The following is a 19,905-nucleotide window of genomic DNA, read 5'->3' on the forward strand; positions in this document are numbered from 1 at the left end:
TTGTTTTGATGACCACTGCTTTATAGTATAGTTGAGATCTGGTACTGCAAATCCACTTTCCTTCACATTTTTTTCATTATTTCTCTGTATATCCTTGATCCTTTGTTCTTCCAAATGAACTTTGTTATGGTTTTTTCTAATTCATTGAAAAAGTTTTTTGGTAATTCAATGGGTATGACACTAAAGAAGTAAATTCATTTGAGTAGGATTGTCATTTGTATTATGTTAGCTCATCCTGCCCATGAGGGATTAATGTTTTTCCAATTATTTAGGTCTAGTTTTAATTGTGTGCAGAGTGTTTTGTAGATGTGTTCATATACTTCTTGTGTTTATCTCGGCAGATAGATTCCTAAGTATTTAATATTGTCTAGGGTGATTTTAAATGGAATTTCTCTTTCTAACTCTTGCTGCTGTGATGTGTTGGAAATATATAGAAATGCTGATGACTTATGTGGGTTTATTTTGTATCCTGCAACTTTGCTAAATTTGTTGATTTTTTAGTCGATTATTTTTTAGTTAGATTATTTTTAGTTGACTCTCTAGGATTCTTTAAGTAAACCATCATATCATCTGCAAAGAGTGATAGCTTGGTTGCCTCATTGCCAATTTTAATACCTTCAATTTCTTTTTCTTCTCTAATTGCTACTGCTAGTGTGTTTCTAGTACAATGTCAAATAATAGAGTTGATAATGGGCATCCTTGTTTCACTCCTGATCTTATTGGGAATGCATCTAGTTTATCCCCATTGCTGATGATGTTTGCTGATGGTTTCAGATAAGAACAGTTTATTATTTTTAGGAAAGATTCTTCTATTCCTGTACTTTCTAGTGTTTTCAATAGGAATGAGTGTTGTATTTTGTCAAAGACTTTTTCTGCATCTATTGAGATAATCATGTGACCCCATTAGGAACAAATGAAAAGTCAGAGAATATAAAAAAATTTCAAGACTTCCATCCAACAGTACATGCTGAGGCTGTTGCCACAGTAAGGATATAAAAGTAAAGGTAGATCTATCAAAGAATATTCCCTAATGTCAGTCATCAAATGCCACATTGGCAAAAGCAACTTGTTAGAACTATTGAAAATCTGTGGAAAGACATTGAAAGATTATAACACTATTTGCCAAGACAAACACAGGAATTCTATGAACACAACTACAAATCACTTTCCACACAAATAAAACTAGACCTAAATAATTGGAAAAACATTAATTGCTAATGGGTAGGATGAGCTAATATAATAAAAATGACAATCCTACACAAATTAATGTACTTATTCAGTGCCATACCTATCAAACTACCAAGAAACTTTTTTTATTGAATTAGAAAAAATTATAACAAAATTCATTTGGAAGAACAAAAGATCAAGAACTAATGAAAGATTATAACACTATTTAGCATGTATGCACAATATGAAACCTGAGCAATGCATCACTCATATGAAGAAATTAAAAAGTAAACATGGTGGATGGAATCCAGGAAGCCAAAGTTTATCAGAAATTCTTTACTCCCTAAGTCAACAATTCAAAGAGAAAACAAAAAAAAATCAATGTAATATAAAGAATTAAGGAAACATGAATACCTTTAATATAATGAGTGTCATATGATGAATGGAGAGGACTGAAATTCTGGCCTATCCTTTGTATAACTGAAAAACAGCAGGTCTAGGCAAGAACTATAATTATTGACTTAAATGCTTTATAGTAGTGGCATGAATTACTAGCAAAGCATCTCGCCATTTTCCTATCTTTATGTATACCTAATCACAGCTGGGTTAACAGAAGATAGCACATATTATCAAAAAATTATAGTACCATTCCATATCCAAATGTAGACCAATTGAAAAAACACTTTTCTCAATGTAATCAAAGCTTACATCATTAAAAATATCTGTAGACATTTATAGAAAACTGTATTAACTGATGAATTTGTTTTAAAGGATATGAAATATAAGCTTTCTTTTTAAAATTTTTATTTATTTGATTAATTAATTTAGAATATTTTCCCATGGTTATATGATTCATATTCCTTTCCTCCCCTCCTCCCTCTCCCCTTCCATAGCCAATGAGCAATTCTACTGGGTTTTACATGTATCATTTATCAAGACCATTTTCCATATTATCAATATTTGCAATAGAGGAACTTCTTGGAGGCAGAATCAATATGACAGTAGAGTCAGCAAAAGTTCAGACCTCTGTAAACCCTTCATCACCAATCAAAAACACAATACTTCGAGGGGTCTGAAAACCAAATTTAACAACTGGACAGAACTAAGGAACCCTCCTCCTGGACCCAACTTAAAAGGTATGACCCCCACAAAAGCCTGAACTCTAGAACACATAGGTTTAAGGGGAAGGAAGAAGGAAGGTTCCAGGACCCCTACCCCACCTACAGCTCTAAGCCTCCAGTGGTGACTAGAATCTCTGGGCAGGCAAGGGCATTAGTCCAGAGGGAGAACCTTGCTGGCAAAGCTGTGCCAGGCTCAGGGCTTAGAACACATGCAGTGTAGAGGCAGTTGGAGGAGAAGTGCAGAGCAGGCAACCCATTTGCAGCCAAAATGCTCCATCTTGCCTCCCACTCCCTTTTCTGGAGGTTTTGGACTCAGAACAGAGCCAGCTTTGATGATCAACTCTGTCCTGGCTCAATATCATCAATAAGGGCAAATAAGAAGCCTTCAGATGGCAGAGAAACTCAAGTTCCAACACCCCTCCCCCACAGACTGATCTGCAAGCCTTACTGACTGATCTCCAAGGGGCAAAGACTGCAACAGACTAAGGGCAACAACTTTGTCCACAGGGCAGGAATCCCAGCTCCTTTTCAGTTTCTGCTGTCAGAAGGGTTAGGGAAGATCAGACTACCTGATCAAATAGCAGAACAGAGAAGAAACCACTTCAGGACAGAACAGCCCAAACCCACAGATCTATCACAAAATGAGAGGAGCAAGACAACAGGCAACTACAGAGGAGAAAGACAGGAGAAATACAAGTAAACAACAGAAAAAGAAGAAAAGAAATTATAATAGACAGCTTCTACCCAGGCAATGAACAAAGAGCAAATGAAACAGAGTGGGATCAAGGAACACCAAGCAAAAACACAGAAACTCCAGCAAATTAGACACAGGCTTTGGAATAAATCAAAGTACAATAAAAAACAATTAAGAGAGGCTGAAGACAACTGTGAAAAGAACTTAAAAAGCAAAATAAGTCATCTGGAAACAGAAAATAGTGTCTTGAAAGCCAAAATTAATCAGCTTGAAAATGAGGCAAAGGAGATGAAAGATGAGGCAAAGAAGATGAAAGATGACATACAAAGAAAATCAGACAGAGGGAGCAGGATGATCAAAAAGTCAGGGATGAAATTCAGTCTTTAAAAGCTAGAATACAACAACTTGAATCAAATGATTTCACAAGGCAGCAGGCAACTATAAAACAAAATCAAAGGAATGAAAAAAAATTAAGAATCATTGGTCTACCAGAAGATCATGATAAAAGAAAAAGCCTGGACATCATTCTATAGGAAATTATCCAAAAAAACTGCCCCATCATTCTAGAGCAAGAGGGAAAAGTGGAGATTGAAAGAATCCATAGATTACCTCCTGTAGTTAATCTCCAAATGACAACACCCTGGAATGTTATAGCCAAATTCAAGAACTACCAGACCAAGGAAAAAATATTACAAGCTGCTAAGAAGTAGTCATTCAGTTACCACGGAGCTACAGTTAGGATAACACAGGATCTGGCTGCGTCTTCACCAAAGGACTGAAAGCATGGAATATGATATTCCAGAAAGCAAGGGAACTAGGTCTACAACCAAGAATCAAATACCCAACAAAACTGACTATATTCTTGCAGGGGAAAATATGGTCATTTAATAAATTAGAAGACTTCCAAACATTCTTAAAGAAAAGACTGGACCTTAACAGAAATTTTGATGTCCAAACATAGAACTCAAGAGAATCACCAAAAGTTAATTAAGAAAGGGGGAAAAGGGGGCAGCTGGGTGGCTCAGTGGATTGAGAGTCAGGCCTAGAGATGGGAAGTCCTGGATTCAAATCTGACCTCAGACACTTCCCAGCTAAGTGACCCTGGGCAAGTCACTTAATCCTCATTGCCTAGCCCTTATCACTCTTCTGCCTTGAAACCAATACACAATATTAATTCCAAAACGGAAGCTAAGGGCTTAAAAAAAAAGAAAAAGGAAAAGGAAAAAAGGAGGAAAAACAAACAACCCAACCCCCCTTTTTTAAACAGATCCAATAAGTTAAAATGATATGTATCCCTACAAGAAAAGAGGATATTGGTAACTCTTAAAAATTGTTATAATCACCTGGGTAGTGTAAGGGAAAAAGGGATTTATTTTTAAAGGCTTGGACTTTATATTTTATGAGTGTGGTTGCCAGGAATTTAATTAATTCCAAAGAGATTTTATTTACAATTTCATTACAAAATGTAGAAAGAGTGAAGCAAGAAATCAGAGAGAGGATAAGGTAAGATATCTAGCCTCAGCACTAAGTAATTTATCTCCACCCCACCCCACCCTTCCCAGGTAGGGAAGAGTTAATTTCAGCTGGCCTCAGTAAAGCCAAGGACCTGGGAAAGCCTCTCTGAAAAGTAGGTCTTTCCTGAGGCTGGTCTCTTCAGAGAAAAACCAGCAGTTAAGAGTCAGCCTTTCACTTACCACATGTCAGTCCAATCAGTAGATTCTTTATCAAACTCACCAGGAAATAGGGTCTCAGGTCCAGTCAGCACTCCAATGAATGAAGAATTTTTTCTCCCAGGAAATAACAGCTTCTTTTAAAGATGCTTTCTTTGTGTCACTTCCTGTGTCTTCCCCTAATTTTACATCTACCAATCACAGTTGACACTCTGCTCTAGGACTGCCCAGAAGGCAGTCACTCAATTCTGATTCATCACCCACCATCACACACTTGGGTCACATACCTCCCCCACTGAAGTGTGAATGGGGTGTTTATACATTTAGGAATTAAATCTAAAATGGGCAGATCTTCATACTTAACTTTTAAGTAGGGTGTTTGTTTACACTTTTGGTGATTATAATCTAAAAATAGGCCTGGGTTACAATTTAAATCTTCACAATCAGGGGACAGTTAAGTATTTTCTTTGTTATAATCAGGGGAGAATTAAATTTAATATTCACAGTAGCTAGAAGAATTTTACTTAGAGGAAACAGTGACAAACTTTATAGAATGAAATGCCAAGACATAAATATGTATATAGATATATGTAGGCATAAATATATAAATATATATATGTATATATACATATATATATAACTATAGGTAAAACAAGAGGTTAATACTAAGAGAAATGGGAAAAGAAACAAAATGGAAGAAATTTATATGTCATAAAGAAGTGCATGGTGGGAGTGGGGGAGAACACCAATACACTGGAAGGATAAAGAGGTTGGAGATAGGAAATACTTAATTATTATGTGCCTTGAAATTGACTCAAGGAGGGAAGAACAATATAATACATTGGGGCAGGGAATTGATTTGCGCCCTATAGAGAAGTAGAAGGGTAACAAATGGACTGGTGAGGAGGGAAGCAATACAAGGAAGGGAGAGAGTGGGAGTGTTTTAAAAAGACCATAAAGAAAATAAGAGAGGAATAAGAAGGGAGAGGGGGTAGAAAGGGAAGTAAAATAAGGACGGGAATTAAAGGGACTGATTAGAAACAAAACACTGGTGAAGAAGGGAATTGTGAAAGAAGAAAGGGAAGGACTAATAGTGGAAATCAAAATGTTGGTAAATACACAGCTGGTAATCAAATCTGAATGTGAATGTAATGAACTCACCCATAAAACAAAAGCAAATATCAGAGTGGATTAGAAAGCAAAATCCTACCATATGTTGTCTGCAAGAAACACACATGAGGAAGGTAGACACACACACAGTAAAGGTAAGCAGATGGAGCCAATCTATTAGACATCAACTGAGAAAAAGAAGGCAGGAGTCAAAATCATATATGACAAAGCCAAAGTAAAAATAGTTTTAGTTAAAAGAGACAGGGAAGGTAATTACATCTTGATGAAAGGCAGTATAGACAATGAGGAAATATCAGTACTCAACATGTATGCACCAAATGGCATAGCATCCAAATTTCTAAAGGAGAAACTAGTGGAGCTCAAGGATGAAATAGATAGAAAAACTATTTTAGTGGGAGACCTGAGCCTTCCTCTATCAGAACTAGATAAATCAAAGCAAAAAAATAAATAAGAAAAAGGTAAGAGAAGTGAATGAAATCTTAGAAAAATTAGAGTTAGTAGATATGTGGAGAAAAATAAATAGGAACAAAAAGGCATACCCCTTCTTTTCAGCAGGACATGGTACATTCACAAAGATTGACCATGTACTAGGGCTTAAAAACATTGAAAAAAGTGCAAAAGAGGAGAAATAAAAATGCAACCTTTTCAGATCACAATGTAATGAAAATAATAATTAGCAAGCATACATTGAGAGGCAAATCAAAAATTAATTGGAAATTAAATAATATAATTCTCTAAAATAAGTTAGTTAAAGAACAAATCATAGTAACAATTAATAATTTCATTGAAGAAAATGACAATAATGAGACATCCTTTCAAAATCTATGGGATGCAGCCAAAGTAGTACTTAGGGAGAAATTTATATCCTTGAGTATTATTATTATTAACAAATTATATTAACAAATTAGGGAGGGCAGAGGTCAACAAATTTGGCATGCAAATTAAAAACTAGAAAGTAAACAAATTAAAAATCCTTAGATGAAAAATTTATAAAAATAAGAGTCATTCCCCAATTGATAAATGGTCGAAGGATATGAATAGGTAGTTTTCAGAAGAAGAAATCAAAGTTATTTGTAGTTATATAAAAACATGTTCTAAGACCCTATTGATTAGAGAAAGTCAAATTAAAACAACTCTGAGGTACTACCTCACACCTATCAGAAAAGACAAATACTGGAAGAAATGAGAGAAAACAGGTACAGTATTAAATTGTTGGTAGAGTTGTAAAGTGGTTTGATTGTTTTGTACAATAATTTGGAATTCTCCTGAAAGGACTATAAAGCTATCCAAATCTTCTGATATAACAATACCACTACTAGGTCTGAAAAGAAAGGAAGAAAGATATATCTATATAGCTATATATATAAAATATATAAATGATATATAATATAACATATAACATATGTGTATATGTTTAAAGAATTTCTTTTTGTGGTGGCAAAGAATTGGAAATTGAGGAAAAGCTCATAAATTGGGGAAATGGCAGAACAAATTGCGTCATATAATTATGATGGGGTACTACTGGGGTTTCAAAGATGGTTTTAAAAGGACCATAGTAAGACCTATATGAACCAAAACAGTGAAATAAGAAGATCCAAGATAATTGTGCACAGTAACAGCAATGTTATAATATTTTTCAGCTATAAAATACTATGCTACTCTGATAAATACGATTCCAGACAATTCCAATGTACTCATGATGAAAAAAAGCTATCCATCTCCAATGAGAGCTGACAAACTCTTAAGTACAAATTGAAGTATAATTTCTTCTTTTTTCTTTATCTTTCTCTCTTTCTTTTTCTTTCTTTCTTTCCTTCCTTCCTTCCTTCCTTCCTTATTTCTTTCTTTTTCTTTGTTTCTTTGTTTCTCCCCTTTTCTCTCTCTCTCCCTTTCTCTCTCTCTCTCTTTCTCTCTGTTTCATTTTGCATTATGCCTCATATGGAAATATTTTATATGATTTCTCATGTATAAATTAATACACATAGTTTGACTTCTCAGTGGGTAGTGGAGGGATAGGAAGTAAAGAATCTGGAACTCAAAACTTAAAAAGAAAAGAATGCTAAAAATAAATAAATGATAATTTAAAAAAATAATTATTTTCTTGTAATTGCCTTGCACGGGTCTGAAATACATTGTAAAATTTGGCACTAAGAATGTCATTTGCAAAAAGTAATATTAGCTAACTGCCTATAATGTGATTTATTTCAAATTTTATTATGATATAATTTTACATAATGAAAGCATTCATATCTTTAGTTTATTTCATACATATTTATGATTTTCCCACCCTGGTGATCAACTCCATCTGTGTGGAAACATTTCTTCCAGGTGGGGTATTGTTATTTCTTATTTGTTTTCCTTTTTTTTTGCCTTTTTGTAGTGTCTGAATATGCTGTAACTCTACTCACTCTATTGTCCTCCAAGTTGATCATCCCCAATAGGATCAGCTTACAACCTTATGCTGGCAAATGTGTATCTTAGATTCATTCCTAAGACCAACTATATCACACATATCACACTGGCTAGTGTGATCATACAATTAGTGGTATCCCTATACCCAAAATGGTCAGTAATTTAGAGTTCTTTTCTGGCTTTCAGAGCTACTATCATAGTGGTCTTGGGGCATAAAGAGTATGCATTTTATATCTCCTGGCTACGTGAAATTCCCATACTTTTTAATTTTCAAACCACCTTTAACTTTCTGTCATTTCTACCCTTCTTATCCAACTTTCAACTTTCTTCCATTTCTCTCCCTACTCTTATCAGACATCTAGTATCCTCATCTAGTCTTTCAGATCATCCTACCTGGTCACTTACTAGGACTACTTCCTTGCATAACATGCACTGTTTCAGATCTTTCTAAGCTTCAAACCATCCCATTGAAAATTTTCTGGTTCTTTTCTAGGGCTTATTATTCTATGGCTCTGCTGACTAGCTAGGCAATCTGAGATAATAGTTCATGATAATCTAACTAAAGCTAGTGCATTTATTTAGATACATGACATAAATGCTCATTCCCTCCCCATATATGTTCCTTCCCTTTGGCAATTTGTACTATAAGTATATATGATTTATTTTTATGTGTTTACTTCCTTTGTCAATGCACCTTAATGCTTTTTCAACAGTAGGCATGTAAGAAACATTAAAATGCTTTTCCAGCTTGGTAGAACCTATTGGGATATTCTCTCACTGAGTATAGGTTTCAGTAAAATGTAAGCTCCTTGAGGGCAAGGATAATTTTTCAGTCGTCATTGTACCTACAGCTCCTAGTGTGGCATTGTCTAAATATTAGATGCTTCAGGAATGTATGTTAAATTGAGATGAGTATCATTGGCATCAGTTACAATACAAGAAGAAAAGATCCAGCAATAAACTCTGGAACCCCAAATACTGATTTATGAATGCAGAAGTAGGTAGAGGAGGCAGGGTGGACTAGAAATCCTAATGAAAGATAAATTTGACCTTGTGGGTATCACTATAACTTGGAAGGAGGTAATTTATTTATAAAGGCTAGGTCAGAGGATGGTAAGACTAGTACCACATATTAAGAAGCTGTACTCATGCAATGAAATCCAGAAGTCAGAGGAATTAGAGCATTTGGATGAACATCAAGTCAAGTAGAAAGAGAATTATTATTATTGTTGAAACCTGGATCACTTGGACATAAAAAAGAACTGGATGAGGAGTTTGGGAAACATCACAAACCTGGCAAAAAGCCATGATAGAATAGTGATAGGGGACTTCATCTACTCAGGTAAAGCATCCACCAATGCTCTATGTCTGCCTGGAAACAGAGAAGCTAGCAATTATTTGATTTACCTTAATGTTAATTTCATCCTTCAATAGGTGACTAAGCCAATGAGGGAAAGTACTATTATGGACCTTCTGATTCACCCTGTTAGGGAGGAAAATATTGCTGAGGAACAAATGATGGGAAACTTGGGATCAATTAACTACTTCACTGAGAATTTATGATAAAAGTAGGAGATCTAGAAATATTCTTAAAAAACATTATAGGTCTTAAGAAAGTTAATTTCAAAGGGTCCAGAAAAAATGATCAGAAGGATCTCATATATTAGAGTTCTACAAGGAAAATCAGCCTGAGAATCACATTTCAAACATTGAAAGAGAAAAATTTTGATAAGGAAAAGTAAGTGACATCTAAAAGGACCAATGAGGATACATTAGCGAACACATTTTAAAAAGATGTGAAAAAAGGAAAGAATTCAAAGATACAGAACATTACACATGCCATCAGGTTTTTTCAATGTTTATATTTTGCCAAAAATGTTAAATTTTCTTTTAAAAAACATTTTTTAACATAAGGAATAGCTTCCTGGTAAAAAAAAGGGGAGAACATGGCAGGAGTGGGGAGAACTTAGGTGAGGCAAAAAAGCCCATAACCAAAAGCCATCAATAAAATATCTTACTAATAAAAAGAATAGAAGCATGTTGAAAATGGAAATTAAAAAAAACCCTAAAGGTATGACAGAGCTCTGCCCCCCCAAAAGAATGTCTAGGGCACTAAAAAATAATAAGCAGATGCTAGTGAAGAAGACTAAAGATAATGAAAAGCCTTTTTTGCTTTTGTTTTTGCTTTGCTATTTTGGAAGAAAGAGGAAGTTCAAAGCAGCCATAATAATTGCTTCTTGTAATGGATGAGAAAATGATGCATTATTTTGCTTTGGTTTTCTTTGTCAAGGAGACGGATCTTTGGACTAAAAAGAACAGAACAAAAATGGCTAATTTGGAATTTGATGATTCATTATGGTATAGTGGAAAACATACTAAACTATGAGTCAGAGAACTTGAATTCAGACCTCAGTTCTGCCATGACCTTGGTCTTAGTTTCCTTATCTGTTGAGAAGGTTCTGAACTTGATGATTTAGATCTTTTCTAGCTCTCTGTTATCCTTTATTATGATCCAGGATAAGCAGAGTGCTAATAAAAGAGGACCTACCTTCCTTTGCTAACTTCTGCTTATCCATACATGTAATTTACATTATGGAGTATCAAGAGAATTTGCAGGTGAAGTTGTTGAGTTGAATTTGAAAGATTATGGAGAATGAGAGGAATCACAAAAAAGGAAAATGTTCTGTTTTTAGGGGAAAAAAGGAAATAGTGGAATCTGGATATTATAGGTGAAAATGCTTAACTTAGTTTAGGGAAAAATTCTAGAATGTTATTAAATATATGGCCAGTAAATGCCTAGAAAAAGAAATGTTGCCCAAAGAGGCAACAAGATGACATAAAGAACAAGGAAAACTAGACCATCTCATTATCTTGTTTGAAAGGGTTATTAGATTAGGGGAATGCTATAGATATAATTTACTAATGTATTAGCAAGAATATTTAGCTTTTCTTATATAAAATAAGGAGATTCAATAGCCACAATAATTTAATTAGGTAGATTTAAAACTGATTGTATGGCCAGCTTCAAACAATATTCATTCTTACACTATGTACTTTCAGAAACTTCCCCAACTTACAGAATGGGGTATATCCTTCTAGGAAAATATTTTTAATGTTAGACATCATGGTTGATCAATGAAGAGAGAAATTCCCTCTCCTTTTCCCTCATGCACGAGAACCAGACTTTTAGCCTAGTCATTGGTATTGCCCCTTACAATTAAATCATAGAAAGCAATTCTTGCTTCATAATAGAATTGGTGTTTAGCACCTTGTTATTTCATTAATACCACATTATCCCATCTGTGACTATATCAACTGAGCAAGTGGTTGAGAATCCAAGGTTTCCTCCCTTCTTTAAAATGATTTAATTTCAACTTGGAAGGACAACTCTAATGTAACACTCAGGGTTCTGAGCTTTTTATGATTAATGCCTGTATTGGCAACACGGATAATGGCATAGATGGCATGCTTATTAAAGTTGTAGATGAAACAAAACTGGGACATCTGATTTACTAGATAATAGATTTTGGATACAAAAAAGATCTTGACAGGTTAGAAAACTGAGCTGAATTTTGAAACAATAAGAATAAATGTAAAAATCTTATACTTGTGCTAAAAACAGCTTTAAAAGTACAGGCTAAATGAAGCATGGTTAGATGAAATATTCTGAAAATAGGTGTATTTTTTTAATGGAGTGCAAGCTCAATATGAGTCAATGGTGTATTAAGATAGCCAAAAACACTGACCATGGTCTTTGGCTACTTTATTTGAGGCATAGTTTCCTGATATGGGGAAGCCATAGTAACACGATACTAGTATAGCACTGTATTTCCCTATTCAAACCACATCTTGATTATTCCATCCAGTTCTGGTTGCCATATTTAGGAATGTTGTACATAAGCTAAATAATATCCAGAAGAGGGCAACCACAGTGACAAATGGACTTCATATGATTTGGTATGAGGATGGATTAAAGGGAAGGAGTGATGATTTAGGGCAGAACATGAAATTTGTGTAAGTATTTGTTACATGAAGAAGTAATTAGAATTATACCTCTAGATGACATTGAGAAATTATGCTTGGGTGGAAGTTGCAAAAAGGCAGTGTGAAGCTTGGTTTCAGGATATGTTCTCTGGGGTTCCTTTTAACTTTGAGATTTTATAATTCTGTGAATAGATTTCACTCAATGATGAGAATTTTGGGTGGGACTCTTCTAGGTATTGCACATATTGTAAGAGTCACTATCTGGAGATGATGACTGAACCGAAAGGAGTGACTTTATTGGTATGATTTTCAGGGAACATGAATGATTCTAGTGGAAGAGATTCCTTGGAGCAAGCTACATTTTTGATTCCTACCCTCAAATCACACTAATGGGCATGAGTTTAAATATATGGCATTGCTCATAAGCTGATCAAAAATGAACCTGGATTGTTATAATTCCATCTCATGTCCAATAAAATTGACTTATGTTGGTTTAATTATCATTTGTTTGACCAAACTATTTTGACCATCTCTACTTTCCCTTTTTTTATCTGAAACATCTCTTCATCCCAATGAACTATTTTATTATAATTCATTTCTATTTTGATATTGGTATCATCTATAATTAGTGCCTATTAAGGCAAAGTATTAACTTTGCACTCCAACTCCCTCTTTTTTCTAAGTGTGAGTGGGATTTGGCAATTGCTAAGACATTCTAAGATTTTTTTGGAAATGTGTGTGGTAGGGTTCATTCTCTAGGTGCCAAAATTTACCTTTATGCCAAAAGTCATAGGGTGAAGAATAAATAATGACAAGAAAATAAAGCAGTTGAATGAATGCTCAAGCACAATTGAGATGAAACTGTAGCTTTGTCAGTAGTTCATATAATTCAAACTTTGTTTCATAAATTTAAGTTTCTTCCCTAAATTTAATATATTTAACATTTACGTTTAACATAAATTTAAGTTTCTTCTATATTTTTTAATATTGTGCCTGATGGGACATTAAAATTCCTGAAGATTAGAAGTTACAGAGTCATTAATCTTCACTTAAAGAGGAGTGGAGAGAAGTATGGCAGGCAGGAGTAAGCTGCAAAATCCTCTGCTTACAAAGCATGACAAACTGAAATCTCTGAAGAATTAAAGCTATGGGTCACTCACAAGGGGAATAGAAAGATGTATGGCTGGTACCATGTGCCATAAGTATCTCATTGCTAATGAGTTATGTAGAGAAGTGATTTTTTAAAAACCATCAGAAAAATTTGCTTTGGGAAAAAGGTGGTAGACAAGTTATATAGAAAGAGAAAGAAATGACAAATGGGCAGTCTTAGTAATTATGAGTCTACTTGTGATATCTCAAGGTCTAGGGCAAAGATTCTTCACCTTTGTTTTATCCTGGACACCATTAGCAGTCTAATGGAATCTCCAGGCTCCATCTCAGATTTTTAAATGTACTTATATTGAAAAATAGATATCAAAGTGTTCTTTTAAAATTCATGTTCCTTGCTATGCCCAAAGGGTGCTAAAAGACTGTCTGCCCTTTGATTCAGCCATAGTACCCCCCCAAAGAGATAATAAGGAAAACGGCTTGTACAAGAATATTCATAGCTGCACTCTTTGTGGTGGCAAAAAATTGGAAAATGAGGGGATGCCCTTAATTGGGGAATGGCTGAACAAATTGTGGTATATGTTGGTGATGGAATACTATTGTGCTAAAAGGAATAATAAAGTGGAGGAATTCCATGGGAACTGGAACAACCTCCAGGAAGTGATGCAGAGTGAGAGGAGCAGAATCAGGAGAACATTGTACACAGAGACTGATACACTGTGGTACAATCGAATGTAATGGACTTCTCCATTAGTGGTAATGCAGTGATCCTGAACAACTTGGAGCTATCTACGAAAAAGAACACTATCCACATTCAGAGGAAAAACTGTGGGAATAGAAACACAGAAGAAAAACAACTGCTTGATTGCATGGGTTGAGGGGATATGGCTGGGGATGTAGACTCTAAATGAACATCCTAATGCAAACACCAACAACATGGAAATACGTTTTGATCAAGGGCACATGTAATACCCAGTGAAATTGTGCGTCAGCTACAGGAAGGGTGGTGGGAGAGGAGGGAGGAATAGAATATGATTTTTGTAACCAAGGAATAATGTTTTAAAGTGACCAAATAAAAAAAAATATAAATGAAAAAAGAAAAAAATAAATTATTAAATGGATTACATAAAACAACAACAACAACAACAAGATGTGATGCCCTGTGGAATTGTGTGCCGACTACGGGAAGGGTGGGGGGAGGGTAGGGAGGGAAAGAATATGTTTCTTGTAACCAAGGAATAATGTTCTAAATTGACTAAATAAAATAAAATGCATGTTCTTGATCTTGAGTAAGAATCTTTGATTTAAGAGAGCCCTGATCTAAGGTCATGTAGCCAGAAGCACATTGGCTGGGCCAAGGAAGGATTTACTGAAGTTGCACAGGTTGAGACATCTTGGTTACTTTGTGGATGTTACCACTAGATTTTATACCTACTTCAATAAGAGTATGGATGCTTTGACCTAGCTCACATTTATTGTGGGCTTTATAGTTTATGAAGTACTTTCTCTTATGTGGTACAGTTAGCTTGGTGGGTTAGACTATGGGGTCAATGAAAACAGGATTAGAGGTTGAATTCCATATTGATTAGTTCATTCTGCACACAGAAAAATTGTTTCACAGCCATATTCTATAGTACTAATATGTCACTGTCTGCACCAAGATGGTGAGCCCCTGGGAAAAGGGCCATCAGGCTGCTTAAGGAGAAGCAAACTAGATCAGGTTGCAAAGAGTGAAGGTCAAGGCTTCCATGTGGATCATTAACTGGATCAGAATATAAATGACTTCTTTATTTCCAGTTTGGGAGAGATAGGGAGATCTAGTCTCAAAAACAAAACAAAACCTAAACTTAAAGAATATTTATTTAGCTTCAGCATTATAATATAAAATGCTATTTATCTTTCTTCATTTTCAAGGAGGACTGATGACATCATGGGATGATAGTCTTCCATGAACACTCCACACATCCCATATACAGTATAAAATAGAACAGAATTGTTGAGAGCAAATTTTGTTCCAATTATTGTTTGTTATGTTCTCTTAATTCTCTATCTGAATGAATGTTCATGTTGTTATATCTCTAACCTGGATATTCTCTTTTGGATAATTCTTTCACCAAAAATTTATTAGGCAACTTCTGGGCAATGTTGTACATGCACAAACATTTCAGATGGCAAGTTTAGATTGAATTCTTGACCTAAAGGAGCATATAATCAACAAAGGGAAAAAGACAAAGATGACTAAAAGCATAAATTTACAAATTGTTCTTTGAGATGCAAAAAAGCCAAAATAATGTAGCAGCAGCAGTGTTAAGAGCTATGATACGATTGTAGCAGAATTAATATGATCAGAGCCATAACTGCATGGGAACATTTAAGAATATTATACTGCTGGGGAAACCTATTCCTACCCTTTTAGCTTCTCCTTCCCCGCAGTTTACAATAATTCATCAAACAGTCTGAGGAACTAGATTTTCTATTATTGCCCTAGTATTTTTAGACCAGGAACTCAAACTTATTCTTTTTGAACCTATAGCCTTGGATCACCTTTAGGCAATGGATCTGGAAAAGAGAGGGAGGACAAATAAATCCTCAGCATTCTTGTGTCCCCTGTCACTGGCTAACTGAACTGTGAATCAGTTTAACTCAGCCAGCACAATTTAAGTTTGTGTGTTTTTACATAAAGGGGTGTATGGAGGACTAGCATCTCTGGTGTGATGGCTTCCCCAGCCCTTTTCAGGGCTGCTCATTTACCTTTGGTGTCTACCAGTCACCCAAATCTCACCTGTGGCTCCAAAAATCTGTAGTATATGTGTCGACCGCATTCAGGTAAAACTGTTTCAGCAGACAGGTTAAACCAGGTTGAGGGTAATAGATAGGGCTCAAACCCATTTATAAGTAAGGGGGGTATCTACCCCAAGCTGTGAAGACTTCTCCTGGTGGGATAGACAGATGAGACTAATTTGCTCCAATGGCCATGAAGGTGACTGAAGCAGGTGCTTTGGCGTGATCACAGCTTGGTCAGTCATTGAAGATGTCAGGCTATCCACTGCATCCCAGGACATCATCAGTCATCCCGACTTTTGTCTTGTCCTTAGGACTTAAATGATTCTGGAAGAAAGAGTGAGGCTGAAGACATTATGCAACTCTGGCTCTCTTAAATCCAATTCACTTGCAAGTGAATGATTATTGGTCCTATTCAAAAATGAAGGTCGAACAACATATATAATATGCCTCTCTCTCTCTCTCCATCTATCTATCCATCTATCTATATCTATATCATATCTATATCTATATCTATCCAGTCATCTATCCATCCATCTATCCATCCATCCATCTATCTATCTATCTATCTATCTATCTATCTATCTATCTATCTATCTATCTATCTATCTATCTATCTATCTATCTAATGCCACTTGATCCTTACAACAACATTGTGAGATGGGAACTGTTATCTCCATTTTGCAAGTGAGGAGAAACAGGCTGATAGATTAAATGATGTTTCCAGGGTCACACAGCTAGTAAGTCTCTGAGAAAAGATTTAAATTGAGGTCTAACTGAACTTTAAGTAAGATATTATGCCACCATCTTCTATATCACCTACTTGCCTAAATAAGAATGAGAATACTTTTGAGAAGTCGGTCTCTCTATAATTAATCTACCAAGATATGCCTCCTGTATTGTAGGGTCGTACAATTGAACATAAAGATGAAAAAAAAGATAAGGCAAGGATATCTTTTTTAACAAACATCCATAGCCTGAACCTCTGTCAAGTACCTACTGATAAAAGATTCAGTAGAGAAGATATGACAGGAACAGGTAGGTGACTCTGGATAAAGCACCAGTGCTGGAGATGGACCTCATATACTTCCTAGCTGTGTGATTCTGGGCAAGTCACTTAATGCCAATTGTCTAGCCCTTACCACTCTTTTGCATTGGAATTGATAATACTGATTCTAAGTAAGACAGAAGGTAAGGGTTTGGGTTTTTTTGAGCTATCACACAGAAATATCCAGATAAAAAATAAAAAAATATATATATTTAGTCAGTCATCCATGTATTTCTTCCAGAATTTCTAACTCCTTCAAGACTAGGATAAGGGTGAGAAAATTAGTGAAATAACAGAGCTGGAATGCCAGCAGTTCCCAAATAGAGCCAAAAATTGCTACTTGCAGTAGTCATTATATAATAATTCCCACCCCAGCCTATAATAGGAATGATTTTTGTCAATGGTGTACATGTTGTTTCCCTCAATGGAATAAGGCAGCAACTTTTTGGTTTGGTATGGTTTGGTTTTGCATTCCTAAAAGTTGAACATGCCTAGGATATCACAGGCACTTTATAAATGTTTGTTGAATAAAGTCCAAATTTTTGTTCACAGAAGATAAACTTAATAATTTTTGATGACAAAATTAAATTATATCAGAAATAAATTGGAAGGAAAATGGCTCAAGGAATTTTTAGAACTTTCCCTTCTAACATTAGCTATATTTTTTTGAGAGAGAGAGAGAGAGAGAGAGAGAGAGAGAGAGAGAGAGAGAGAGAGAGAGAGAGAGAGAGAGAGAGAGAGAGAGAATAAATAGCAGCTAGGTAGTACAGTGGATAGAGTGCTAGAGTCTTGGAAGACCTGAGTTCAAATTTGTTTTCAGACATTCACTATGTGACCCTAGGCAAGTCACTATTTACCTCAGTTTCCTTATCTAGAAAATGAAGTGGAGAAGGAAATAGCAAACCACTCCAGAATCTTTGCCAAGAAAATTTCAAAGAACTCACAAATAGTCAGATGTGACTGAAATAAATTAAATCACAATAATAAATGCAATAAACACAGTGGGTTTTGGACTGTCAGTGAACAGTAAGACATGATCTATTCTGTTTGTGAAAGTTGACCTGTTTTCTTCTAGTATTTTCATCAAAAGTTGCCTCAATATGTGTATAGATATGAGAATTTGTAAAGGCTTTTTAGAAAAAGATAATTGCAATATGGGCCAATAGTTCATGCTATCTCTCGACTCTCTTTTTGTCAGTAGTAATACCATCTATTATTTTTACTGATCATTTAGCATTTCTCCCTCTTTCAGAGGTTTTGACAACTGATCCCTGAATTTTCTCAATCAAAGGGTCCTTCGGTCTATACTTGAACTTGTTCAGTTCTTTTGTTATTTTCATTTTTTTACTAGGACTACTAGAAAATTGGGAACTGAGGAATCCAACTTTAATGATTTTATAGTCATCAGTGAAAAATACTTATTATAAAAATGTTGACAGATTTATTCAATTTTTTAAAAAAATGTCTTGGTATTGTCTTTCTTATAGTTTCATCTTTAAATACTCTTGGGTTTGGTTTAACTGGGTCTCACACTAAGTTTTCTTCAAACCCATTTTCTCCTCCATCACAGTCTGTTGAATAAGGTACTATTGATCATAATCAACAACTATCATCCTCCATCATCCAAAAGGTTTTGTTTACTTAATAAACTGACAGCTGTCACATCTTTCTTCTTGGCAAGGAGATCAAGAGTTTACTGGCTGTCTATACCATTCTTGAACATGATTATTTAAGAACTTCTTCACAACAATTTGAATAGGATGCTAAGTACAGTAGGGACTCCAAAACTTGTTACATGAATTAGATTAGCTCAGTGTACTGCATATACTCATTATTATTGCCAGACTTTTGTCTTTGAATGAGATATCAAGCAGATTTGAATGTTTTCAGAGGGTTTGCACCTGGAACTTAAAAGAAAGTGCCTATACCTTATTTGGGGTGAATAAGACATTGTTTTTCAAAATGATGAGTGTATGGAAGATCCAACATATTGCTTGTATAAAAGTGCTGATACAGCCAGAGTCTCCTAAGTAGACACAGACTTCACACTGTTGCCTGAAAGGTCCCAGACTTGACCTGACCATCAGAACTGATATACATCATTGGGGGGTTTTCTATAAATTTGCATAAATGCACATTTATCAGTCTATCAGGATGTGACACAAATTTTCCAATGCTAAAATGTTCATCAATATTTGCCTAACACTATATTTATTTCCACACAAGTTGCTGCCTCAGAAGTCCTCGCTCCATCCAAAGCTAAGAGAATAATGGGGCCAATCAGTGAGTCAATCAGCAAAAACATTTATTGAGCCCCTATTCTGCATTCGGTTCTGGACTGAAGAAACGAAGACAAAAGTGAAACAATCCCTGCTCTCAAGGAGTTTATAGTCAACCAGGGAAGGCAACTTATATATCTTAACACATATACAAAGTAGTTACAAGGTAGCCTTGGAATGGTGCCACTGCTTAAGCTGATACTTGAAGGAAATCTGAAATTCTGTGAGGTAGAAGTAAGAAAGAAAGAGGAAATTTCAGGCATGAGGGAAAGTCAGCACAAAGGCATGGAAATGGCTGGTGAAGAAAAGCAAGGAAGTCAGAATAAATGGATAAAAATTATGGAGAGGGAGGCAGGTAGGTAGTACTGAGGATAGAGTGCCAGGAGGATCTGGGTTCAATCTAGCCTCAGACATTTCCTAGCCGTGTGATCCTGGACAAGTCACTTAACCCCAGTTGCCTAACCCTTATCATTCTTCTATCTTTGAATTAATACTTAGAAGGTGAAATTTT

The sequence above is a fragment of the Monodelphis domestica genome, chromosome 3 (assembly GCF_027887165.1).
Source record: "Monodelphis domestica isolate mMonDom1 chromosome 3, mMonDom1.pri, whole genome shotgun sequence".
Classification (NCBI taxonomy): Eukaryota; Metazoa; Chordata; class Mammalia; order Didelphimorphia; family Didelphidae; genus Monodelphis; species Monodelphis domestica.